Raw genomic sequence first — 8177 nt, forward strand, 5'->3', positions numbered from 1 at the left:
AATTATATAAAAAGCAATCTAAATCAGTTACATTTATTTGGTCATTCATTCCAATAGTACTTATTAAAAAGTAGCATAAAATATCCACTTAAAATATCAATTGATCACTTTTTAGGGTAAGACACATGAATACTACCCCATAACATAACTAAGAAATTAAACCATAGGCTAAAATGTGATATGCAAGTCATGACTTGCTTGGCATGCAGCATACAGTGTTGAAATTTCATTTGCATGGTCATTCAGTTCCAGTTTACACATTGCAAAACACATCAGAGTAAGCTATAGTCACTTTGGTCATCCCTGAGCAAGATGTCAAGCAATACAAAATGGTACTAAATTTAATTCATTCATGTCTTGACGGAATCTTTGCAGAGAAAGCCTTTGGAAAATGAGGACATTTTCATTACATAGCATGTATGGTTTATGGCAAGATTATCTTTGTTGCCATTTAAAACACTGGAGGGAATATTTACATATATTTTACTAGATTGCCTATCAAAATACCTCAATGAATATCACATCCTGTCAAGAACACAAGTTATTCTCTAATGTAAGATTTTATATATAAAGCTGCCTACTTTATCTGATAGGCATAAAATGTGTCTGTAATAATGACCTCCTAATAATCTGCTATAATATGGAATATAAAAGTTCACTTCAACTATGGTTTAACATCACACTAAACATTCTTGATACAGAAAAACATAGCTTGGCAATAAAGCAAAGACATACATGCTTAGTTTTCATTGCTTCCAATTTTGGATTAATATAAAAGAGAAAAGCTTTTATCAATATAATGCTATCATTTCTGCTCTACAATACAGATGATTTTTCATTAAACACATACATATATTTACTTTCTTAAAAATTGCTTTAACAAAATTTTTAAAATTAGTTCTACATATGCACTATAGGCAAAATGCTGTTCACTGGAATTAACTTATAGAGATCTAAAACCTTCCTAGGTTCTGATCTTAAGGAAATCTGTTGGAAAGTTCTGAGAAGGGCCAACAGATAAATTTGATTCAATTAATCTTAAAGGTAACTTTAAATTAAAAAAATAAGGAGATTAACCTACTAATTCACATTTTGTTTTTCTAATGATTCAAGATTACTAAGAAAACTCTTTTCCTATAAGTGTTAAGTTTGTTTTTTTTTTCCTAATGTTTTATGAAGAACCCTATTCAGAACAAAATTTGATTATCCGGTTTTGGCCATGGATCCTCCACAAGCCTTTCTCAGATCCGCTCCCACGGACACTAACTCCTACTAAGAAGCCAAACGTCTCTTGGCTTTATTCCCATGGAACTCAGAATTTTGGCATTCTCTACTAGCCAAAAACAAAACATGTCAATACAAGAACGTTTGCCTACATCATGACATCAGATCCTCATAGTGCTAAGACAGAATTCTGAAAGTGAAAATCAAGCATAAAACACCAATTTACTAAACATACTGAAGTGGGAGACAATCCAAATTGTTACATGGAAACAATCAGGCAGTCACTGAGGCAACTGTTTGGCTTCAAGCTCCAAGAATATCTTCCTGAAAAGCTAAATACTTCTCAGCAACTCAAGCAATGGTGTGAGTTATGTGGCTGCCTGCACCCTGAGTAAAGAATTCTACTGAGGAACTGTATGATATCTTGAGTTCTGAACAAGGTCAGGTACCATGGGATAGAAAATACAGCAAAAAAAAAAGCAGATAAGAGTAGTCATACCTGCTTGTCGATGTGCTTTGGCAACCAGTAAAATTGTCCCAAAGTCTAGATTCTACCAGGAACTGTGTCTTATAGTGAACTATATCCATTACCACTCCAAGTAGACAGAATTCCAAGGCACTTGCATAAGACTGATGAAAACCTAGCAAGGTTCCTGTCTACTCACAGGCCAGGCTGCATCCTTATAGTTGAAGCATATGGCAATATTTATGCAAAATCACAACGTTACTTATTATGTTAAAAAATTGGAAATGACATATATTCCAACAATAGGGAATGGTCACATTGATTATGATAGAGTTAATAATAGCATATTCAAACTTAAAGATATAGATATATACATGTGTATAGATGTGTACAGATATATATGTGTGACATATGTATGCATATACGTTTATTTAGAATAATTTCAGCTATAAGTAATAGAAAACCCATTTCAAATATGGCTTAAACAACATAAAAATGTATTATTTCATTTAAGTCCAGATGTAAGGCAGCTCTAGGTTCAGTAAGATCAGTAGCTCAGTAATACCAGTGAAGCCATAGATTCTGTCTGCCTCTCACTCTGTCATCCTCACAGTGCTTGCCTAGCCCTCAGGTTGTCCCCCTTTCTGATTTTTAGAAGACTGCCGCAGTTTACATTACAAGGCCATGTAAGCTAAGAATCAAGGACCTTGTGTGATATCCTATCAAATCTTTCACTTTATAAATAATGACAATTTGTCCTCTGAGAGATTAACCCATTTATATTTCCATTAACAGTATATGAGATTACCTATTTTCCCACACTCTCATCATTCCTACTTCTAGTCTATTATATAAAAAATGGTATCTGAACATGATTTTAACTGCATTTTTCTTATGTTGAGTGAGTTTATTAACTTTACCATGTTTAAGGATCATCTGTACTTCCTTTTCTATTAACTGTTTGCTTTAATCCTGTGCTCATTTTTCTATCAGGTTGTTGGTATTTTTTTTAATGCAAACATCATCTTTATTGTTAATATTTACATTTGGTTCTGTAAACAAAGTTGGCAAAAAAAAACTTCAAGAATTTTTATACACATAAAAATTTCAAGAATTATCGTCTTCATCATTTCTGAAAGGTATTTTTAAAACTCTAAAAGCCAGTAAATGTAGAAGTTGAAGAAGAGAAAAACGCTGTCAACAGATTATTTGAATTTTCTTCTTCCTAAATATCTAAAACATCACATACACCACTGTTTTCAGTGTAGCTTGTGAAACCCAAAAATTCTGACTTCTCTTCACTAGTCTGAAATAAGTCCAGTAGAGATTGTACTGGTGAACTACAAATTCTGTTTTCTTCTTGGGTAATACGAAATTCAGTTCTTTTATCTAATTCCACATTTGGTTCTAGATTTTCTTTTTTATTTCTTCTTAATAATATTTTCACTTTCTGATGAATTTTACCAGAAGGTAAACTATCCATATTCTTGATGTCACATTCATTGGGATTCTCAGGAGGACTATGGGATGGAGTCTTTGACTGAATGGTTAGGTGCTCTGGTGAATTGTTTATTGCTAATAGACCAGAATCATGACCAAATATTGAATGAAGATCTATTTCTTTCAGACCCTTTGCTGGAAAAAGTATAGTATCTGACTTTTGTTTTGGTTGAGATGCATTATAATCCATATTAAAATCAGAAACTTGTAGTTTTTGTGTTGCTCACTTAGAAGATGGGTTTCAAGATCATCATATTTTTGCAGACAGCATTCACAATATCTTTTTTTTTCTTCTGTTCTTTCAGCTGGAGCTGAACTGGGATTCCACCACATTTATTGCCATCTGTCCAGATTGTTGGTTTAACCTGAGTTTGCTTTTGGATGCTGGTTGGCTTATCTACATCAAAGGGACTGAAGGGCTTCTGAATAGAATAATTTATAAAAGGCATATTGGTCAGCTGAAGATAAAATGGCATAAAGTTGGCTCACATCTTCCACCTTTACAAAAGGCTTTTTTGAGTCTACCCGTTCTTGCTCTCTGGGTGCCAATACCTTTTTCCGGTATCTCTTACAGAAGTACTTGATTTCTTGAGTAAATACAACTCTTTTTTCTTTTGTTCAATGTAGTATCTTATGTCATCAATATGAAGAATTTTCACTCCCCATGATAAGGCATTTGACAATATACTATTTGAAGGAATAAAAATCATGGTCCTTGATAGCTTTTTCAACTAATAATTTTCCTCTGCTCAAACATACTGAATATGAACACTTAAATGAACTTCCACCATGGCTGGGATAAGGAGAAGTAGTTTCTGCAGTATATGCAGATTCTGGACTTGGTACAGGAGAAATTCGTCCCAAAGTCTGTGCAAATTTAGCTTCCTTTTTATTTGAAATAAGATAACTGATATCTTTGCTGAGAAATTCTTCAACTCGCCCTCCAAGATCCTTAATGTCCTTCGGCAGTTTTTCAGATATGGTGACAGAAGAAGGTAAATCAATGTAAAATACTTTTCCCCAAAGTGGCTTATATTTGGATTTTTCTGGTTTGTTATCAGTTTTCACGGATTTCAAAGACGGTCTATTCTTTGCATTTTTGACTTGGATTCCACCGGGAGGGAGAAGTGAAGACTCAATGGTGGAACCAGCAGGGGAGGTCAGGATTAAAGGGGCTGCAGGCGGAGCAGGGGCTTCATACCCTGGAAATGTCCTTTGCTGTGTGGATCCTCATGGCTCCGGAGTTCATGGCAGCCGCCCGGCACCTACATGCTGCGTCCGGAGACGGAGTCGCACCGGGCGGCCGCAGAAATACGGCCCTTCGAGGCCCGTTGGCCGGCCAGTCGCCCGGCCCCTTCCGCGGGCTTCCGCACCCACGCAGCAGAGAGGCCGCGTCCGGCTCCCGGGGGCTCCTGCTCCCTGGCGCGGAGGAGGCAGGGGGAAAGCGCAAACCAGTGGGCTGAGGCGGTTGAAGATTTTGTTGTTGGTATTTTTTAAAAGTCTAAATATTTAAGAAATTAGCTAAAACTGTTTCTTCCCAGATTTTCATTTGTCTTTGACTTTGTGGTTTCTTGTTTTTCTAATGCAGAGTTAAAAAATATTTTTATAATGTCGTGTATTTTAGCCTTTTTTATTTTGTCATATTTTTTTTGTCATATTTATTTATGTCATATTCAGGAAGGCCTTTTCCATTATGCATTTTATTTTAAAATATATTTTACATTTCTTCTAATACTTTTATGGTTATGTACTTTTAAGATCTTTAATTCATCTCAACTCTATTTTGTTACAGTGTGAGGTAGGAATCCAGTTTTTTTTTTCAGATGACTATACAATTGTCATTTATAATACCATCTTTCTCCTTGTGCTTTAAAATGTGGAAAGGTGACTAATTGACACCTGTTGGACCACATGGATATTTAGACCAAAAGTCATTTTAAGAGTTTACCAATAACACAGGATGCCTAGGGTTAAGTCAGGTACTCTATTAAAATCTAACCACAATCAGTACAGATGAAGGTAAAAACAGTAGGATGATTGATGGTAACAGGGTTTCTGTCCAATCAGAAATGACTGGTTGCAGCTCTACTTACATTCGCCCATTTGTTTCATCAAAAATTTTAAGAGCCTACTATTGTGGTATTTTAATTCTTGCTTCACTTTAGGTGTATGACATTTAGTCCACGAGAACCATTCCTTCCAGGACAGTGTACTTCACTTCTACTTAAGCCAAGGTCTCTTTCTCCCGTACCTCCAGAGGAAAAAATATACACATCCACCCTCCCCCAAAGTCACAAAGCTTCTCCTCAATCACTACAGCCAATATATCATTCAGCCTCCCACAGGAGCAAGGATTCCCTCCTCACCCCCAAGATTACCAGAAGAGAAGGGCATCAAAGTAATTCAGAATGTCTCTGGTACTTTCACTCTGAAATAACGTATCAATTCTGTTCCCATTCGTGTGATACCTCTGTTAGATTTTGCCTATTCATTGAGTCATAAATAACATCACAGGGACCGTACAGAGACGACAGGAATAAATCACTCCTTCTTGAGGATCTTACAGTCTAATGAGAGCAGAATAAATAGTCGAATTAAATAAAATGTAATAAATGGCTTACACAGAGTGCTGGGGGAGATGAAAAGAAAGGCACCTCAGCCATACTGGGAGTTTACCAGAGACTTAAAGGAGGTGGTGATGTTCGCAATGTCTTCAATAATGAAAAAAGTTTGATAGATGAATAAGGAGAAAAGATAAACGAGGAAGAAGGAAGAAGAGCATTCCAGAACACCCTCCACCGCCAGCCCTCTCCACCGCCCTACATGCATGCAGGCATGAAAAGGAGTGTCACTTTCCAGTGCCCACCAGTATTTCAGCACGGCTGCAGGGTCAGGGCTCTGGGCAGCGACAAGCAGTCAGGCTCCAGGGTAGACGGAACTGGGACATGCCTCCTATGTCTTCCCAGGCAATCTGTTCTAGATATTGTCAGTGATGAGAGCTAGTGAAATATTTTAAGCATGGAGCAATATGGTCAGATGTAACTAAAAAAAAAAAAAAAGCATTTTAAATAAGGTTATTTTAATCTTTTGGGGGCCGAGCTCCCTTTCCATGTTTGATGAAACCTTTATACATCCCTTCTCAGAATAATGGCTTAAATTATTTTAATTGTTTAGTGATTTAAATTATAATTATATAATTAAACCATAATTATAAAAATATTTTAAATGTGTCATATGATACAATCTGATAGCACAAAAACTTATGAATGAAATAAATACATCTGGGAGTGAGTTGAATAACTTATTTAAAAGTAGTGATGAGCATAAATGAGCTATCTGTAATTTGATATGAAATACCTGTGATTGCTATTGGTAACATGGTCACAGATATTATTAATACTTCAGTGCTTTCAAGCCTAGATTCGGAATGGAAAGAAATGCCACATTTCAATTAAATACAAACTAAAATAAAGATGTAATTCTCCCTATCCAATTCTCAGATCCTCTGAATTTTACATAATGGTATAAATGAAGGAGGAGCCTAAGAATAGAAATAGGGATAATGGATTAAATTAGAAATCTATTTTACTAGCCTAGAGGAGAATGATGATGGTCTGGAAATTAATAGCTAATATTAATTCAGCAATTACTATAGTCCCAGCATTGTTAAAGTGATTATCAGCTCAATTACAGAGTTAGGACTACTATTAATCTGTATTTACAGGTGGAGAAACCACAGCTCAGAGAGCTAAGGAACTTTATACAGTTCATACCGCTAGTGAGAAGTAGAACCAGGTTTTGCACTGAGGTAGTTGGACTCCAGACCTTCACTATTACTCACATTGGGGTGGTAGAAACTCTGATAAAGATTGTATTAGAAGCATGTAGGAAATACAGTGTATAGGATATTGAGAAGCAGGAAGAGAGAGAAGCCTGCAAAGATGCTCAGGTGAAGAGAAGATACTGTAAAAATATTTGCCACCCTATTTTTGTCCTTCTTGGTAAGTTTTTCCCCTCCTCCCTCAGTAGACTTTTGGTCATTAAGGTTAAACTATGAGGTTAAACTTACTGCCCCTGGAAAAAGGGCAAAAACAGTATCAAGGAAATTTAGATATTATATAACTTTTTTGTTCTAGGTTGAAGAAGGAGAAAGAAAGGGAGTGAGTAAGAGATTATATCCAAGTACGCTTGCTCCCTTTTGGGGATCAAAACTTGGCTGAGAGAGGTAAGTAGAGTAGAAAAATCCAGACAAATCTGGGAGAATCAAAGATTATTGGGGCTGGTGCCCTGATTCCTGTGTAGCGTGGAGAGTCAGAAAGCTGTAGGAGAATTCCTCTGCTTGACATAGTCCTATATCTAGTATGATGCCATGCTCGAGGAGTTGTGTAGCAATGACTGACAAGGTGCCTAGACTAATAAGTGTATCCACACTGGATTCCGAACTCTCCAGAAAGACTCTGAGAAAGCATCCAAGAATTACCAGGTCTTGAAGGGGAGGACAGCCTGTTGGATGGACTGCTGGATTGGCTGCTGGGTTTAGATGAGGATGACAAAGTACGGGGATCTCATAACTGGAGGCAATAGCATGGTCATCAAGAGCAGGTGAGAGCATAATGCTCCAAAAACTAGGTAAAACCAGCCATATATCAGTGGCTACCAGTACAGGACAGTTACCAGGAAGATCAGCTAAATTAAAGCAGACGCTTTAGGAGGAAAGGATGATGCCCTCACACCAAGCAAAACAAGCCATCTCAACAAGAAGCCTGCGAGGGAGGACCAGGAAACCCTTCTGCAATTCCAGGAAGCTAGGTGAGACTCTCTTCTCCAGATTCATCTAGAAAAGCAGAATGGGGATAAGGGGAATCTTTCTGAAATGGGAAAAGTTGAAAAAGAGTAATAGCTCCCAGAAAACCTAGATGTTTTTTGGTGATATCTAATTTATTTTTATTTTTTAGAATGTGTTAAAAAACACATAACATAAAATTTA

The 8177-nt window shown here is 36.6% G+C and overlaps 1 pseudogene; it reads right to left on the minus strand.

Annotated features, from left to right (window-relative positions):
- Positions 1–2: 2 nt before the first annotated feature.
- LOC130684169 (protein DBF4 homolog A-like) lies at positions 3–7802 on the minus strand (annotated as a pseudogene).
- Positions 7803–8177: the final 375 nt, after the last annotated feature.

The sequence above is a fragment of the Manis pentadactyla genome, chromosome 6 (assembly GCF_030020395.1).
Source record: "Manis pentadactyla isolate mManPen7 chromosome 6, mManPen7.hap1, whole genome shotgun sequence".
In the NCBI taxonomy this organism is placed as follows: Eukaryota; Metazoa; Chordata; class Mammalia; order Pholidota; family Manidae; genus Manis; species Manis pentadactyla.